We start from the raw sequence: 19,729 nt of genomic DNA, 5'->3' as shown, positions 1-19,729 counted from the left end.
GCATAAAGAAGAATGATTTTCTTTGTCTGTTTCTTATTTTTTGCTAAATTAACAAATTGATTTAAAAATTTACAACTGAATAATTTATTAAAAAATGAAATGATGTATAAATGTAGTTCTTTTTCACAAAGTGAAATGTTACCCTACTCATCTTGGTGATGCACCTTCACTGTTGACCTGCTGATCAAATGTAGTCCAGTACAGAATGCGTATGAAAATCAAAATTTTATTTTATTTTAGAATATATAAACTTTATTGCTTTTGGATATATAAATTGATTTAATGGTACTCACTCAAGCCCTTTTCCCTACCAGCTTCCAAAGAGACCAATTGTTCTCCTGAAAAGCCTGGCTGACTTAGCACCAAGTATTTGTCAGGAGTCAAGATATGCATGTCAGAAGAAAGGTGGAAATCTCAAATGTGAAGGTCTGTGTCTCTTGGAAAGATGTGAGCTGTCTCTCGGGAATAAGGTTAATCTGTTTATCTGGTAACAAATTACAAATCAAAATCTGTTTTTGGTTTCGCTGTGATGGTAAGAATATCGAAGCACCAAGTCATAGGACAGAACTTGATGACTGAATCTTTAAATGACTTACGTGGCTATTCTCAACATTATTAGAATGGTAGGCTTTTTTTTCTATTCCTTTATTCTCAGAATTCTACTTCCAGAACATTAAGTCCTCAATAAACAAAAGGGAAATTCAAACTGCTGTTAATACCATTGCTGATGTTTTGCTATATATCTTCAGCAATATTATATCAGATATGAGAAAGTAAACAGTTTTCAAAGTAGCAAAAAAAAAAAGTAAAAAAAACATACATTCACCTTCCCGCATGTTGTATTGGTGTTTTGAAAGAACAGCTTGATAAAACTGAAAAAATTTAAGAGCTGAATAATATGGGAGAAAGCATTTTAAAAGAAAATTGTGAATGATAGTTGGGAGCTACTTAGGAATATTTTATCAAATACTCCAAAAGCCATAATTGAGACAAGGCCATATTGGTTAAAAAAATAGAGACACAAAACAGCTAGAAGAAAACAAACTAATAATAATAATAAAACAACCAAACTTTTATTTGAAGAAAAAGTAAAAGCAGATATGAAACAAACAAATAAACAAGCAAACAAACAAACAAAAAAAGCAGGAAAATGTACATTTCTATAAATGAGGGAAAGGGAAATTTGATTGGTAGATAGGACTTCTTCAATACTTCAATACAAATGCACGAAGAGAGAACTCTGGGTAATTTCGAGAATGTCAGAAGGAAATTTTAAAAAATACTGAGAAGAAATCCACCTATTGCATTGTTCCATCATTAAAAGAAATTCAGAGAATTGTCTATAATTATAAAAAGGAGTAGAATTGCTCAGTAAATATTCATGCCCTGAGAATGAAAAAAGAACTAAGAGATTCACTCACGCCAAACTGATGTTTAAACTGTTTAAACATTTGATGTTTAAAGACATTGAGTACTTGTTTTTCTTGATAAACTTATGCTTGATAAACTACCATCTAAACATTAGTTCTCATCTAGAACTGGGAAGAAAATTATGCCAGTACCAATATTTTTAATAAGTAAGACAGTGCTTTCAATAGTTGGAAGAATCAGGGGGGGATGCTGAACAACTTCTGTGTGAGAAATGAAGAGGGTGTCTTCAGCAATCAGACAATCCAGAAAAAAAAAGGACAATGCTAAAGGCAATGGCACCTAAGCATTTGACGTTTGGCATTCTGGTCAAGAGTTAAAAGGGACAATCAATAATATGATACATACTAAAACCTCAGTAATGGGTTTCGAATTGTAAGCTTCTCAGAGAGCTGACAATAGTACAGGAGGAGTGGCTCTTTGCCTATGCATTGGTAACATTTTAGTCACTAATATGAAAAAATAGAATGTTGAGATTTTCAGAAAGTACTGAGACTGAGTATCGAGATATCTATGCAAAAAAGCTTGGAGTACTGATGCACGTATATACATATGTGTATGTATATATATATATACACGTTTTTTTTTCATGTGATTAAATGGAAGGTCATTTGTCTAAATGACAACAACGCAACAGAGAAAATGATGACTGTGAAAAAATTGTTGGTAATCCTTCGAGGTGGCTCTTCTCAGATGTGCAAGGCCTGCAGATTCAAGAGCAGGAGGTCAGGCCTGAGAACCTTGTACCTATGGATAGTGAAAGCTTCTGGGAGGTATTTAGTATATTGCAGAGAAGATTTGCAACTAAATATCATGTATGTGGAGAAAAAAAGCTTTGGAATAGGCAGAATTTTAACCTGGCAGAAAAAAATCATGAGTACAGATAGCAAGTAGAGTCGTGCTGTCAACTGGCACAATTCAAGGCAAGCATGTTTCAAGACATGGGATATGATTTAGTGAGCAGCATTGGTGGCACATGGATGGTTGGATTAGATGATCTTAGAGGCTGTAGCAGAAATGCTAATTTGTGGCCTGAAACAGTGATTGAGCACCTGGGGAGAAGAGAGGGCCAACCTAAGGGAGCTCAGGTGAATGCTATGCAATTCAGTAACTGGAATGGGTGGAGCCAGGATCCACCCCTTCCCAGACCTCATTTAAGGGCTGGCAGTGGAGGTGAGGGCATCTCCTGATTCCCTACCTGAGGTCTTCTAAAGGTAAGCAGTTGTTTTGTTTGTTTGTTTGTTTGTTTGTTTGTTTGTTTGTTTGTTTGTTTGTTTGTTTGTTTGTTTGTTTGTTTGTTTGTTTGTTTGTTTGTTTGTTTGTTTTCTCCCTTTTTTGTTTCTGCATGTATGCTTTTGGGCTTGTTCTTATTTGCTGTGGCCAGAGACTTTACAGTCTTGCTATTATGATCCCATTTTAGCATTACAGCAATCTTTTCCGACTTTAATGATTCTGTGATTCTAAGAATTAATTCTGGAAAATCTGAAGTCTATGAGGTGTCAGGCTAGAGGATCCCTTACAATCTGTGAAGCTGAAAAGTTAGAAGTGGCTATTCAAACCAGGATACCTACAGGGGAAAGGGAAAAGATCTGCTCAGGTCTGAGCTTATTGCTGCAGATGTCACAACACACATAATGTTTGGAGAGTTTTACGCTAATGTAATCCATCTCTGTGAAAATGACGCATCTGTTTCCACTTTCTCTTCCTTATATTATCTTTGTAGCATCACTGTAGACTCCATCTGGAACTGAAATTCTCTTTAATTTTTTTCTTTTTTTTTTTTAAAGAAGAGTTCCTGATAAAATCTGGCATTGTAATGATTTGGAGGCAAGGGTAAGTTTAGAAAATGGAACATTTTCTATTTCCTGCCCATGTTACTATTGTCCCTCTCTCTTTGCAGACACACATGGTACAGATATACACAAATATGAATGCATTTATGCTGCATGTCTACTGTGAGGGGGGAAAAAACCAAATGGACTAAGAAAATAAATTCTTTCTTGTATTAATAACTTGCATACTAATTCTAAAAGCAAATTAAAATGTATATTGGAAAATTATTTTATGTATCAATAAATGTGATATCTAACTTCTTAGGATTCATCATTTTGCTGTTCTTTATTACTTATGTTTTAAAACTTCTCTTGGCTTTGCAGTAAATTCATGCTGTTGGGTCTTGTTCTTGTCTTATTGTAGTGCTAAGGATTTTTGCCATTGACTCAGTAAGAGCCAGCTCTACTTCTACTTTTCCTTTGCAGCCTCTTTTAATTTCCTTTACTGTATGCATTAGCCCAGGGGTAATACTGCCAATTCTATTATGAAAAGGTCCTTGATAACTTTCAGCATTTAACCATTTCAGTGGGAATGAGAATTTGTTTGTTTGTTTCAATGATAAATGCTGAGGAGAGCAATTAAAATGTATCCTCAGTGCATTTAATTGGGAGAAAATGTATTTAATAATCTAAAAAGTTTCTTGGCTAATAGTGATCTCTTGTATGTCTTGTTGCACTAGGAAGGATGAATTACTGTGATTACTGGAAAACCTGTTTAGTTTAATATTATGTCATCCCTAGAGATCTCAGTACAGAGCTTACTGGAGTCAGTGGAGCCTTGGAATGCAAATATTCTTTTAGTGTCTTTGGTTCAGCAATAACACTGACTTATTAATCTTGACTCAGTTGCCATATTGTGGTGGTATCTTTCCAGTAAAAAAGGAGGGCAAATACTTAGCTCAGGGAAAAAGAAACAATTTTTAAAAATTATATTTTTAAGCAGTAAATCTGTTGAATGCCCTTTAAAATCAGAGGGAGGGAATCCAGAGGGCTTTTTTTTTTTTTTTTTTGTGTGTGTGTGTGTGTGTGTGTGTGTGTGTGTGTGTTTTATCAGTCTTTCCTGGTTGAATAGCCAAGCACTTCAGGCTTTTTGCTTGCAAGGATAAGTAATACTAATCATGTGTCAAAAGTCTGAACATGAAGTAAAAAAGGGCAAATCCATGAAAGACTGAAGTCCTCCTTCTTGAGCAGCTTCTTATCTCTGTTTAATGTAGGTATTTTTATGGAGGAAGAGAAGGGAAATATTTTGCAGAATCACATGTGATTATAATGGAACTGTCTCTGGACTTCTGCTGCTTCTTTTGTTCCCTTGTGCTTCTGTTTCCTGTCTCAGGTTTCTGAAGGAAATGGACTGCAGCTTCAACAGCTTCAACAATGACCTAGTCCTTCACAGCGTGCATGAGAAGTCTGAGAACTTGTTAATAGTGATGACCTGGCAATATCCTTTCTCTCCTTATAGAGCTGGCAAACACATAACTCACTCTTATGACTTCACTCATGCTTTTTCCCACTGACTTACATGTGTTTCTCAAGCGTACAAGGTGAAGTGGGTGCATTATGTGAGTAGAAAATATCAGTCCTGTATGTTAACAATTCAGTAATCAAGAATATTGTATGATTTCCTGGTAAGTGGCTGGATGTGCACACTTTTCCTTTTTAAAAAAAAAAATATTTTATTTTTTTAAGAGGATCACACCTTTACAGTGAGTCTCTTGAAAGCCATGTTTACTGCTGTTTAAGTTAAAGAAGAAAAGCTTTAAACCTAGAATTTAGAAATACTTACAGTTTCATGAGAACCTTTGGTTTCCTGGAAACTGATACAGCTTCTAATATTTGTTAGAAAAAATTAATTCAGTGTAAGTCTTAATCTGCACTGATATGAGTGTGAGAGGCAAGTTGGTCCAAACAAGCCTATTTGCTTATTTTAGGCCCCAGTTGTAGTACGATCATATCAGATTTCATATATCCATCGATCTGTGCTGAGATCAGTCATTGAGAAACATTTTGAAAAGCAGTGGTGCATCTGTGCTCTGGATGTTTCCCTTAAGGCTTTGGATTGTGAGTTCAGTTTTATATAAGTCATTTAGTCTTAATGGAGGCTTCGATCACTGATGGAAGAAAAACAGCTTTTATTAACGACATTCAGAACTCAAAGGATGACTTAACAGTGTCTTAGGTTTGTACATGTGCTTTGGCCACAGTGTGCAAATGTTTCTCTGTGTCCCCCCAAACCAGAGTACAATATGTTCAGATGGAAAGATGGAAGTTAACGAAGTATGAGTAAGCACTTTTCAATAGATATAGAAATAAAAGGAAAATAGGTTTTGTTACTTGATCTGACTTCTTTTTTTTTTTTTCTTTTTTTTTTCTTTTTTTTCAGAAGCCAGTAGTTAGGGAAATAATCAAAAGCAAGAGCTGCAGCATTACAGACAAAGATTTCTTATTTTGTTGAATGAAAATGGTCATTGGATAAGGTTTGCCTCATGAACATGTAATTCTGGAGAGACAGGGAAAAATCTCAATAAATAATTCTTCTTAAAATAAAGAGTTTTACTAAAGCGAAGGGGATGCTGGTTGAAAACTACTAAATACCAGCTGCAGTCAAGTGGCATGGTATTGGCGTGGTGAGTTAGAAAGGAAGAAATAAAAGACCTGGTCTCAGTCCTTTTTCTGGTAGTGGATCACAGAAAAATCTCAGCACCAATAATATTAATGTTTTTTTATACTGAATTCAAATCGGTCCTCAGAATATCCTTCCCAGGTGTAATGCATGATGAACTTCAGTCTGTATCTTTATGTGCATTAAATGAAGTCATAATGATAATAGCTAATGCTATCTATATGATGGTAGCTTGATGTTTATCTTATTTTATTTGAGGGGAAAAAAATCATAAGAATGAATTAGAAAAAAACAACAAAAAAATCACAACACCCAAACCTTAATCTTAAATCAGGAAATGAAGAAGTTGATGAAATTCTTATAATTATTCTAGATCAACATATTCTTAACTAAGTATATAAGCATTCCACGCATTGTGAAATAAGTCTGAACATCATTGTATGGTGGACTGAAAACTGGCTGAGGTGGATTGAGAACTGGCTGGCTGACAGAGTAGAGAAGACTGAGAGCAACAGCACGGAGTCCAATTGGAGGCTTAAAGGTGCTCACCAGTGGTCAGTGCTGAGTCTGGTCTTGTTTAGAGTCTGGTCTTGCATCACCATCTGTGACCTCAGCAAGTTTGCTGATCATATGAAACTGGGAGGAGTGACTGACACATGAGAAGGCTGTGCTGCCATTCAGGGAGACATAAACAGGCTGGAAAGTTGGGCAAGTTCAAAAAAGGCAAGTGAACAATCTGACACCTGGAGGAAATAACTGCATATAGGTTAGGGGCTGAGCTATTGGAAAGGAGCACTGTAGAGAAGGACGTAGGTGTTTTGGCGAACAACGTTACAATGAGGTGTGTGGCCAAGAAGGCCCATGGTATGCTGGGGCGAGTTAAGAAGAGAGTGGCCATCAGGTCAAGGGATGTTATCCTCCCCATCTGATCTGCCCTGATGAGGCCACATCTCAACTATTATTTTCTGTTTTGGGTTACACAGTTCAAAAAAGATGGGGATGGGGAACTTCTAGGTTCCAGAGGATTGACTTAATCCTGCAGCAGCTCCTGCATGAGGAAAGATGGAGAGCCCTGGGGTTATTCAGCCTGGACAAGAGAAGACTGAGGGGAATCTTATCATCAATACCTGCAAATAACTGCAAGGCTGGAGCCACAGATTCTTTTCAGTGGTGGCCCACAGGAGATCAAGGGGCAATGGGCACAAACTGAAACACAAATAACAAGCCATGAACATGAGAAAAAACTCTTTTACTCTGAGGGTGACAGATTACTGGAGTAAGTTGCCTAGAGAGTTTGTGGAGTCTCCGCTGCAGATATTCAGGACCTAAAATATTTTCCTGTGCAACCTACCCTAGGGAACATGCATTGGGAGGAGGCTGGCCAGGACGATTTCCAGAGGTCTCTTTCAACCCCAATTATTCTGTGAGTCGAGGTAGGTATTCCACCCAGAAGTCACAACTTCCTTTCCCTATCTACATACAAGTCAAAGCACTAATAACATTTTCATAACAAAACTGTTTAACTACCTTTTTTACTGAGTACATTTAGCTATATTTTGTACAGGATGTAATGAAAGATAGCATGGTTGTTGTGCAAGATGTTCAACTTCTCTTTGTGTTTCTTGTATGATGTGTCATGAGAATGGGGCATAGTATGAATTTTATCAGCTTCCTTTCTCATGTTTCCTCTAAAAAGCACTGCTTTTCCTGCAGTCTTCTAAAGAAAAATGACTTGCATTTCTAAAGGTTTGGGTTTGTTGCTGTTTTTCTCTGGGTAAGAGGACTACTGCACACGATACTGTCCTTCACAATAATATTTCTGAGCTCTTCCAAGTGCTTTTCTTTAGACCCTGCTGCTAGCTCAAGAGAAGCCAGGCAGCCAATTAACTGTTGATTCAGTATCCTTCAGCTGCCTTGTGCAACACTCCTGGTAGCTGCACACATAGCTCATCAATGGGATACGGTAGATCTCTGAAAAACAAATGAAACAGAAAACAGGTATTAATTTTCTACAGCTCTGAACATGATATTCTTGTCTTAATAATCTTTTTTTTTCTTTCCTACCTTTTGTTCATAAGCAACTTCAAAAACCATGTAAAGCTAATGGATAGCAAAAGACTTTATTTGGAGGTGTATTATGTGGTTAAGCCATGTACTCTCTTGCAGAGATGGTTTTGATCATAGTGGGGAGCTTCTGTCACACTGTAGCAGCTTAGGCATCCCCAGCAGTATCCTAGCTGTGATCACACAGTGCCTGATTGGAAGGCTGATCTCTCTGACGTGAGCCCAAAGCGAGTAACAAGATCCAACCTACAGAGGTCCATTGTAATTCCTACCCAAGTGCAGCATATCTCCATTCCTCCTGTCCTTGGAATCTTCATCTCATGACTTGTTCTCCAGTGAAGCAGAGGAGAATGAGCTACTGTAGGAGCAGTCTTATAAACAAAAATGATATCAGGAATTCCCTTCTGAAATGAATCTCCCATTATTTCCTTTTGCAGTTTTTTCATTCCAAAATGACAAGACAGTGTTGGTCAAACTGGTTAAATTTAAAACCCAGAAATGAGATCTAGTTCAGCTTCTAGGGTGCTCACAACACTATGAATAAGGAGTGGAGAAGCTGGATCTTCAAGAGGGAATTTTAATTTCTAAAGAGATACTCCTGCTAGAGCACGTACAGGCAGCATCTCATTTTCTTATTGTGAACATACCTACATATACAGTGGTTTCTGCTGGAAACAAGTGACTAAGCAACTTTGTCTGATGGTATCTTTTACTCACAATTTTCCTCTGGATCTTGGCCCCATTGTGTTCACGATGTAAGCATGAGTGTCCCCTTCTTGACTTGCTTCTCATGGCTCAAAGTGAAGGCTGCAGTTTCCTTCCCGTACAACAGGAGCAACCAGCTGCCACACCTCCTTGTTGATGGACTGAGGTATTTTCAGACCTGAAGTTGCATTCCCTCCAGCTGCCACTGATGTATACAATTTTTACTAGGCAAGAAAAAAGGGACTTAAGGGAAGAAAGAATAAAAGTGAATTGTCAAAGGAAATCCTGCTATTGATTTCCACTATTTCCTTCGATTGTTGAATGTCACTGATGCTGAAGTAAATTTCTACTGAGATGGGAATCCCATGTTAACTATTGTCATCCACATTTGGTCATAGCCAGAATTTAACTCATTTTTCCTTCTTATTTTAACATCCAGAGGGCACAGTGATATTTTAGACTTTATTTCTGAGTAAGCATACTTAATATTTCCCACTGATTTTTGTCTTCCCAGTCAGGCCAAATACACTGAATTAAAAATATTGAAACTTACATTAAATTTATGGCAGCTATTATGGAGTAACGCAGAGAAATATGTATGCCAAAGCAATCAACTTACAAAAGTGACATCATTTTGACATTTTTTTTCTTCCTTGTTCTTGTAGATTAATTTGTATGTAACTTAATTGAAATCCTCCATGCCACTGTTAATTTTGTCCCTAGTGAGTTGTCTAAGACGTTTCCAAGAAACCCTTCCAACTTCGAACAGTGATTGAGTTTATTCTGAAATTATTATCCTCCTTAAAGCATAAATACTGAGAATGTAGCAATGCTTGCTTTTAAACTTACTCCTTAAAAGAGAGTTTAAAAAAACTCTTTCTAGCAATGCTATGCCTGCCAAGGGACTCCACAGCCCTTCTCCATACATCAGACATGATATTGTCCTCGTAGGCTCGAGTGTATTTTTTCTACATGAGCACAAGTAGCCTTTACTGGATGAACACGTATCCAGAATGTTCGCTATTGTACAGCTTTGCTTGCAAAAAGCACAAAAACTATCCCAGACAAAAATCACCTGAAGAAAGAATTCAACTAACAGAGCTAGTGCTTAATACTTATTAATACACTGAGGATGAAAAAAGTGGAAGACAGCAGCTCAAGCACTGAAGTGATACAATAGGCAGTGTCTTCAAAAAACTATGCTACTTATGGGAGTTTTTAAGATTCTTTCCCTATCTGAGCATGATCCATAGAGATTTCCTTCAGAGGACAGTCTCTTACCTGTGGAAAATCTGCTGGTTCTCTGCTTCTTGTACTGCAGCAGACAGTATGGGGACATGGAGGGGACCAAACTGTGACAGACCATGTTATGAGTGATTCTGGGCTCCATCTGTACCGATCTTAACCCTGTGGATGAAATTATTCAGGATGCTGGCATTGCTGTAAAAGCCAGTTCAGAAGTTTCCAGTTTTCTTTTCTGCCCTGGCAGTTTGTGTCCCCCATGTTAGTGTTTGCCATACCCTCAAGTTTCAATTCCATGACCAATTAAGCCAATCTGAGTACAGACATAATCACAATTTAATATTTTGCTTTGGGTCCTCCACCCCCTCTCTTGTGGTAGCTCTGAAACTATGGAGAGCCCTAATAGATTTCTGTTAAGTCCTTGGAACCAGCTCCAAGTCACTGGGAATCATCAATGCCAGCATAAGAGGAATGGAGAACGCCAGAGGAAGGAAGGGAAGATCATGGCAAAGCTGGTTTAGATTGGTTTAGTTTGTTGAGAAACTTCATTCCCATTGCACTAGAGCAACAGCATGCGTGGCTGCTCAGTAAGAGTTACCAAAAAATAAAAATAAAATCAGAATAATTAAAAAAAAAAAGAAATATTTAAAAAGGCCTTCTGGTAAAGAGTTGCACTACTATGTCTGAAGAGATAGAAAACTGCAGCAGAGTACTTACACCTGCAGGGTCAACAAGGTTCTTTGTCCATCCTGTAAGTTCCATCCTGTAAATTTCTTCCAGAACTGAACAGTGAATAGAAAATGCAAAGTCAGAATAAAAAGAAGTTAAAAGGCCTTCTTTATAAAATGATAGAGCTAGAATCAGGTCTGTGTTGGAGAAGCTTAAGAGTAACCAATTTAAATAGCTCATTATATCTTAATTAAACATGCACGTAGATATTCTTCACCCCAATTCAGTCAACAAAAGCCTCTTATGCTTTTCAGGAAAGATAGTCAACTCTCCTGTCTTTGCCAGAAATATTGAGATATAAATCATCCCAACTGAGTATTTGGAACAAATTAAAACCAGTCTGCTAGCGTGACATCATGTCTACTTAAATTGAGATAGAGTAACGAACTCTTTAATGCCATTCTAATTGAAGCAGATTTCCCAAGTATTTTTCTTTTCCATTTTAATGTCTTCAGATATGTTTTACTTCTCACTGAAATGAAATAGCATTTATTTTTAGATAAACCATCTGCCTTGAAACATTTTCATATAAAATATTTATAATTTTGACAGAATTTTAGGCACATGGTGGTTATTTATTTATGTGAAAGAAGGCAGAACTTTCCCCCTCATTAAGCATACAGATAACCTGAGTCACTGAAAAAAATGTTTCCCATCATCTTTCTATCCAGATTTGCCTATATGAGGATAATGTGCTAAAAACTGTTAGCAGTTAAATGAGTTGTGTGATTGCCAGGACATGGAGTACAGTATAGTTGTCCTTAGTCACATGCTGCATCTTGCCCTCTTACTGCTTGTTGAAGAAGGATATTATGAGGTAGCAATCATCTAGCTAGGTGCCTCTTTATGGACTTCTAGTTGTTCAGGGTCTATGCATCTCTTCTAGTGTGAGATGCTCCATTGAATCTCCAGGAGTTAGAAATACTACAGTCCCTTACCTTTAACTGCACATTTGTGGTTGGTTTTCATGTCATTCTTTAAGTATAGCAAAGCCTTATGTTTCTGCATGTAGACCTTAAAGTACAGTTGCCTATCTTTCATAGCACATTATCATCATAAATACTGCTAGTGAAGCTGACAGCATCACTGTACAATGATGTAGCTATGGTCAACAAATCATTTCATGCCTTGCACCTTTTTCTTTAAAAGAAAAAATAAATTATGTTCAGAATAGATCACTCAAGACATTAGTAGCTTCTTCAAAAGAATGAATGCTCTCTAAAGTAAACAGAATAGTGATGTGAGGATGTTTCCAGAACTCTTAAAAAAAAAAAAAAATTTCCATCACAGGGCACAGCTATGTCCCAAATCACTTCCCTCCTCTGCTCAGATGACTTCAAAGAAACCAAGAAAATAAAACAATTGGCCTTGTGGCACAGTGAACTGGAGTTGATGCATTCTGTTGAGATTTATGGCTATATCTGGGGAAAAAAGGAAGTATTTCTGTTCTCTGTACTAAATGAAGCAACAGCTGCCCTTACAGAGAGGCTCATAACAGACTTTGGGTGCCTGCTATAAAAGTTTTACTTTCTGGGGCATACGAAAAAAAAAAAAAAAAAATTATTAGCAGAGGTGAACGGAAATGTGAGTACTTTGGTGTTTTGTGTTACATACTTCTGTTTCTTGTCAAGCCCTTCTCACTGCCATTCTGTTCATTGACTACTTTACAGTGAAATACCAAAATAGCTAGCATCTGAGGAATCCATAGGCAAAAAAGACTTCAAAAGCTCCCTTGGGCCAAACCAAAAATGTACAATTTATTACACTAATTTGAATTAATGAACTTTGACAACAAGAATCTGAGTTGCAACCGTTTGAGTGACTTCAGATCTGGGGGGAGAAGGGGAGAGAAGATACTGAAATTCTGCTATTCTCAGTAAATTCATCAAGGAAACAGAAAAAAAAAAAAAGTCTCCTTTACTCAACCACAGTTCACAGTTGAAGAAAAAAAAAAAAAAGAAAAAAAAGAAAAAAAAACCCAATCTTCCTGTCAACACACAGCCTATGCCTTGAACTTTCAAAAAAATTAGATAGAACTAGCACTGGGTAAGCTAAGCTACAAAAGCTTCAAGACAGTATCTTAACAGGCAGCTGGGTACATCTAAAACCAACAAATATATCTTACAGGTTAGTAGCTGTCATCTTCCTCGGTCCTTTAGACAGTTTCTTGGATGACAAAGAAGGACCTTACTGGAAATCCTGCTGTGGAAACAGTGCCCACCCAGAAAGTGGAGAACCATTAATTTACTTCTTTTTTGGAAGTGTGAACAATGATGTTTTTCAAATACATTTTCTCATTATGTTTCTGCTACCCTGGAACATAAAGGAGCAATGAGAAATTTATTCCTGAGGGAATTTTTCTTAAGGCACAACAACACAGTCTTTCTTTTATATAGCTACATTTAAATATTGGATAGCTGAATCTTAAAGTAAGGAGAACAGTTGCTTATGCTTAAGAACTGTGACAAGATGGTAGCACTCAGTCACAATGTAGAGCCAAAACAGTGCTAGCCACAGCTGCAAAAGATCTTCTAAATTCAATTTTTAAAGTGAGCAGCCACAGATCTTTTGTCTTAATTCTTGGTTTAGCTAAACTGAAAGCTGAAAAAAGTATTCCCAATAAAAGGCAATTTGTAGCAGGACCCTTTGAGACTGCTGCTTATCAGCGTGTACTGGCAGGGTAGTCATGTACACATGAGTACCTTATGAAATGTTCAGAAATTATCTACACATACAGTACTTTTTATGATTCCTAAATATTCATGGGAAGTGAAGTTTATCATATTTTCTGCCTGCAGATATAGTCCAGTCAGGTTATGATGGAAGTAGCAGTGTATTCCCTTCAGAAATTTTGACCCAGTCGACTCAGTTTGGAGCCTCCTCCATATTTGATTAGTACCAATCAAGTCTTACTTGTAGTTCTGATGAATTAGCCTTTACAAGGGGAGAGGGGGGGGAAGGGGGGGGTGGTGGCGAAAATCTGACCCCTAAAAAAAAGCAGATAGTATGGTATTCAGTATAGTATTCAGTCTTTCATTGAACTTGAGCTGCAGTTGTACTTTCTAAGAAGCCTTGCCAGAGTATGCACACACCAAAATATATGCATACATATTTCACATTCTGTGTTTTGTTGTCTAGAGTACAGCATACATTTTGCTCCAGAGGGGAAGCAGAGTAGTTGCTGATGTTTAGATATTTGGGAGGAGATTAGCTGCCAAACTCTGTTTTCAGTTAAAACACTAATAGAGTAAATCTTTCTAGATTTTCCACTGAAGTCTTTTGGAGTGGGTGGCTAGAAGGAAAAGTAACTAAAAATAATAATTAAAAATATAATAAAAGAGAAATGCTGACATATGAAATTGCAAAATCTGACAGGATTTTAAGATACTCAGTTCCTACAACATAACTGCATCCCACAGCTCTGAATATCCTGTGGGTCTTAAGATTTTCAGTAGCAGCAAAAGTAAAACAAGCATGTCTCAATTAGGTATTTTTCCCAAAGGGAAAAAAATAAAAATCAAGCTGAACTCATTAATATTACTAAACATGTACTGCTGAAAGACAATATAGAGCAGGGCCACAAAGATGGTGAAGGGCCTGGAGCATCTCTATTATGAAGAAAGTCTGAGTGAACTGGGTCTGTTCAGCCTTGAGAAAAGAAGACTGAGAGGAGACCTGATCCAGGTCTATAAATATCTAAGGTGTGGGGGGCAGAATGGCGAAGTCAGACTCTTTTCAGTGGTGAGTGGAGACAGGACAAGGGGAAACGGCTGGAAACTGCAGCATAGGAAGTTCCGCACAAATGTGCGCAAGAACTTCTTTACAGTGAGGTGACGGAGCACTGGAACAGGCTGCCCAGGGAGGTGGTGGAGTCTCCTTCTCTGGAGATGTTCGAGACCTGCCTGGACGCCTACCTGTGTGACCTGGTGTAGGGAACCTGCAATGGCAGGGGGGTTGGAGTCGATGATCTCTGGAGGTCCCTTCCAACCCCTACAATTCTGTGATTCCATGAACAACACTTAATATTCAGTGAATGAGTCATAACAGAAAAAAAAGCCTTTGGTAAAACTAGTACACAACTAAGTAAAAAAAAAAAAAGCATCAGTGATAATCCATTTATTATAAAATGTACAATTCAAAAAGCAGGTATTTGAATTTTATGAATGCTCCTTAAAAATCTAGAAAGTAAAAATCATTAAAGTTCTATGTGGATTTTAGTTTTCAATTGAAAAGTGTAACCATGTTGATGTCTGAGTCACAAATATGGCCTTTTTTTTTTTTTGCCTTAAAAAAGAAAAACATTTTATCGGTCAGATTTCTACTTTTCTACTGTATCCTTTGTTTGAGGGTGTGGTAACAAGCCGTATAAATAGCTAGGATTAACTGCATGCCTGAATACTGAAGTGGAACTACTTGCATAAGGTATCTCAGCTCAGTGGGAGTAAAACAGAATTGGGTGTAGAATTATTTGTTTATTACTCATCGTACAGAGTTACTTGACCACCCAAATGAAGCCCCTGGGGCATTATCTGAAATCCAGCAATAAAAAAAGATAACATGCTCTTACAAGTGGTCTTTGCATAATTTTCTTTAGTTTTTACTCTGGACAGTGCTTTACAGCTCATTATTGGGGGTTATTAATTAAAGGGTTAAGAAGAAAGCATTTTAATTTAATCACTGATGTAAGATAATACGTATAATTATAATGTGAGCAAAAGAGAAAGAATTCTGGAAAATACAAATGGCTGTATTAATTGCTACAGCAATTAGCCCGCATATAAAAGGACTTCTTAAACCAAATTATTCAAGCTAGTGACAAATTTGGACAGATTTCTTAAGCTGCAAGAACTTCATTGGCGCCATCCTACTTCCTCTGAAGTCAATGGAAATTTTGGAAGTAAACAATGAGACAGTTTGGAAAACAAAATGAAAAAGTCACCATCAGTGAGTCATGAAATCTGGAACCATACTCCAAAAGAGTGTCTACATTGTTAAGCCTCCATGCAAGCAAACAAAACAAATTTTGTACTTTAAGGAGCGCACCAATACAGAGAGTAACATCTTCTGACACAGTTCATTTCATCCTGGGACTTGAAAAAGTAAACTAGTTCAACATCAAGTCCATGTTGTATCCAGAAGGTCTGATATTGCTTTCCAGCTTTTTTTGAGCCTGATGTGTCTCATCAGTTGTCAGATTCTGGGTATTCAAAGCCTAGAATGGGGCAGAGGTCTGGTAAGACTTACTTATGATTGTCTAACCTGACTCTCTCATATCAAAAGCTATGTTTTTGTAGAGATTTTCGAGAAGCTATAGTTTTTATATTCAAATGTTTTCCAAGTGATATGTTTTGGTAACCTGAACAAGTGGAAACTGTGGTAGATAAGATTTTGAGACCAATTAATGTAATCTTTCTGACTTAGAAAAATCTTTCTCTGCAAGGTATAATGAGATGACATTTTCCCCCACACAAGATCCCTTGTTAGTTAACAGGTGAAAAATGCCCCATTGGACTAGAAGGCAGGAGAAAACACGACTGGGACTAACTAAAACCCCTTGTGGAAAATACTATGGGAAAGGCCACTCCAATAAATGCTGTGGAAAAAAAATATATATATATATATTTATATATATATTTATATAAATATATATATATTTTTTTTATATATATATAAAAAAAACTGTGAAAATAAGGACTTCATCCACTAGTCTGCCATGGTTTCTTAGAATACAATGGCTGTTCAGTCTGAATGTATTATGCATATATTTGAGTACTGCATACTGGTTGTCAAGGCGCTCTTTTCAGAGAAAGCCTTACTGTTTATTAAAATGTTTCATAAGCCCTTGTTGTGGGAGTAACAAACCTCTCTTCCCTACCGAAGCCAGATCCCGTTCAGAATACAATTTGGAAGGCATGTCCTTGTTAATTTAAACTGCAGAATAGCCTCTCTGTGGTCTGTGTTAAAAATCCATTTGAAAGCAATATCCTTCCCCCAAGTTTAAATGGGTCATGCTGAAATAAAAGCATACTCTGACCCTGACCCTCTGATCCAACCAAGATATTTTCTGTCTCCTAGTGAAGAAGAAGAACACAGAAAGAAACAATATTTCAGACTAATTCTTACTCTCTTATTCTCTATAGTACGGGAGAGAGCAAACTAGTTCAACATTTTAGTAAGTTTTATTTAGTTGACTCAACTATAAATGATGGTGAAGCAGAGAAGATTTGTATACAGCAAACATGAGCACTGCATGCGTCTTAAACTTAGGCTGCAACAGAGATATTGTGTTCCTTCTTATTTGTTAGGGAATTCATTCCTTTGCACCATGAGAAGTATTGAGCGAAGCTACGGTATAATGAGTCAACCTTTGCATTTTCTAAGTTTCAGTCTCTTAAGTAGAGGTTTGAAGCATCCAGTTTAAAGTAATCTGTTTTTTTGTAATTACGTAGAAATGATTTTTTGCATCACTTTGATTGCTAGAAATCTGTACTTGTGCTTCTACATGCAATAGATATATTAAATCATATATATTAGACCTAACAGCATTTTGCTATTGGCATATGAAAACTATTCATGCTTAAAATTATTTCACAGGAAATCAGAAACTGTACAATAGCTAAGATATTATCATTTTTTAACTGCAGCTAAGCAAAATCATAACTCTGCATCAAATCTCAGACTACTGACTCCCTTACTACACCTAACCAACATATAATCATCATTCCTGTTTGTGCTTTAAAGAGACCTCTTCTGGCGAAGAAGTGGGATGTTAAATACTTTCTATGCTATTTAAAATATCTTTTCCTGAGAAAGTTTTAGTCCTTTCTTTTACTGTCTTCCAAAGTCTTCTGTTCCAAAATAGCCCTGGACAACATGGATACAACATGGAACCCCACAGCAACCATGCATAGCTGGGTCTATATATAATACAGATATGTATTATAAATAATAATAGTATATACATCATGATATATATATATATATAAATATTAATTATAATTAAATATAAATATATTAATTATATATATATTACTCTGCCATTTACTTAAGACTGAGCCTTTTTTGTTTTTTTTTGGAGAGGAGTGAGGTGAGAAAAAGAGGACAAAAAAAATCTCTCAGTGACCCATACCACATATCTTAAACTCAAGTCTTAAATAAAGAGATACAGCACAGCAGGATAAAGAACTGAACGCACAACAACAAAAATGCATCTTGGATAAATATCCAAATGGTTCTGGCTTTTTTTTTTTTTTTTTAAACTAAAAAAGAATGTTTTGAACGTAAATATTAACTGGAGTTTCCCTATTGAAAAACCTCAAATCCCAGTGCAAAGCACATTCCAAAATAACCCCTGGAGTGAGCAGTCCAATGTAAACAACAATGGCTTGCAAAAAGCATTTTTGGACTACTGATGAACTTTCCATTTTTCTTAAATCTGACAGCTCAGGAGATCTTCCAAGTATGTGCATACATCAACACATCAGTTAATGCAGAAATGGTGTCAAGTATCCTATAAAAATGAGAATGTAATAATCCAAGCTCCCTGTACACACTATATGGAAAATGTCCATCACAGAAAGCTTACCACATCTCAGCACAGCTTACACTCCCTTTGCAGCAGTGAGAGCCCTTCCAGTACAAGATACCTGCAAGGGACTGCTTTCTAGAATGGGAAAGCAACACACTGCACTCCTTGATGAATTACAGTAAGGCAAACATGGAGATTACCTACAGATATTTTTTTTTTTTTTTTTTTTTCCCCAATCTCACACAGCTCAAAAGTAAGGCCACTGTCTGATACTTTTTTTTTTTTTTTTTTAAATACAAAGGATTGTATTTTTTTTTTTAATTTAAAGTCGTAGTTTTCACTATAGCCTTTCAGTTGTAACTTGCAGAACACTGATCACCTCATCCATTTTACTCTAAAGCCTCAACTGACTGAACATTAACGCTTCAGTACTTCATTGAGATGGGATTTACTTGGGTGTACTTTCATTCTTCCTTTAGTAATATTCCAGAGATGGGCATGTATCTGTGTGAATAATCAGCTGGATAAAGATTGTGTAAAGGATGCAGCTTCTGTGGCTCTATAGCAAAATAAGGTCTTGTGTTCTAGCAGCTTTCCTCTGGGAAACAAACTTTACACCCAGTGAGCCAGAAAACCACGGTTAGACAGTGTTCCTCCAGAACTCCTTAACACAGAGCATACTGAGGAGAAATGAGTGAAGTTTTTGCCTTATATTTTGCGCTTTTGAAGAAAACTGTATGGCCTTCACTTTTGTTTAAGGATCCAGACGCTACTACTCCAGTTCCAGTTCCTTCTTCCACATTGTTACAGCATCACATGATGGAAAGTACAGCAATAATAGCAGGGGTAGAAAAGTCCTAGGTCACAACAAACTAAAACAAGCTCAAATACAACAGCTGTAGACAAAAATGAAGGAAGAAAAATGTACTTACCCTTGGAAGGACTCAGGTAGACAGGGATTTCCAGCACAACATTCTCACCTCCACTGCCAACTCTTAAATGAGGTCTGGGAAGGGGTGGGTCTTGAATCCACTGATCAGGTGCATAGTTTGCACCTGAGCTGCCCTGGGTTGGTCCTGCCTTCGTACCAGGTGCTCAATCACGGTTTCAAGCTGTGACAGCATTTCTACTACATGTGCCATTTTTTTCCTGACATTTGACTGGCTAGAGAAAGGAGTCTATGGGAGGCAAGAGAGACCTTCATATCCAGAAAAACAGTCAATAAATCTCTGTGGCACTGTATCCTACATTCTGTCCACACCGAAAGAGAATCCCCTCAGCCCATAGCACCACAGGAATCTCCAGTTTTTTCAGAAAGGAATTCTTCAAAGGAAAACTAAGGCTCTGTGAATGGACTGTTTCACAACCATTTACAATCTTCCCCTTACAAAAAAATCTTACAAAACCTGCTTTTTTTCTTTCATAATTTAGACATATTTGAAGAACAAAAGAAGCTTTCTCTGAATATATTTTGTGCACATGGGATTTAAAACATTTTTGTGAACATTTTCAGGAGAATTCCTTGTATTTTGGAAGGTTTGTGAAAATACAGTAAGAAATGAGATTTTACTGATGAGTTTT

At 36.9% G+C, this 19,729-nt stretch overlaps 1 long non-coding RNA gene across 2 annotated transcripts; it reads right to left on the bottom strand.

Moving 5' to 3' along the window:
* Positions 1 to 6,896: 6,896 nt before the first annotated feature.
* Positions 6,897 to 19,217, bottom strand: LOC125696245 (uncharacterized). 2 transcript variants are annotated; one of them, XR_007378241.1, is made up of 5 exons: positions 19,081 to 19,217; positions 10,609 to 10,673; positions 9,931 to 10,056; positions 8,662 to 8,892; positions 6,897 to 7,851 (listed from the first exon to the last, which is right to left on the bottom strand). It is a non-coding gene; the product is annotated as an uncharacterized LOC125696245 (long non-coding RNA). The 2 variants fall into 2 exon arrangements; XR_007378242.1 differs by having other exon boundaries at positions 8,662 to 8,873.
* Positions 19,218 to 19,729: the final 512 nt, after the last annotated feature.

The sequence above is a fragment of the Lagopus muta genome, chromosome 7, assembly GCF_023343835.1.
Source record: "Lagopus muta isolate bLagMut1 chromosome 7, bLagMut1 primary, whole genome shotgun sequence".
Lineage (NCBI taxonomy): Eukaryota > Metazoa > Chordata > Aves > Galliformes > Phasianidae > Lagopus > Lagopus muta.
This window is presented reverse-complemented; position numbering and strand designations above follow the sequence as displayed.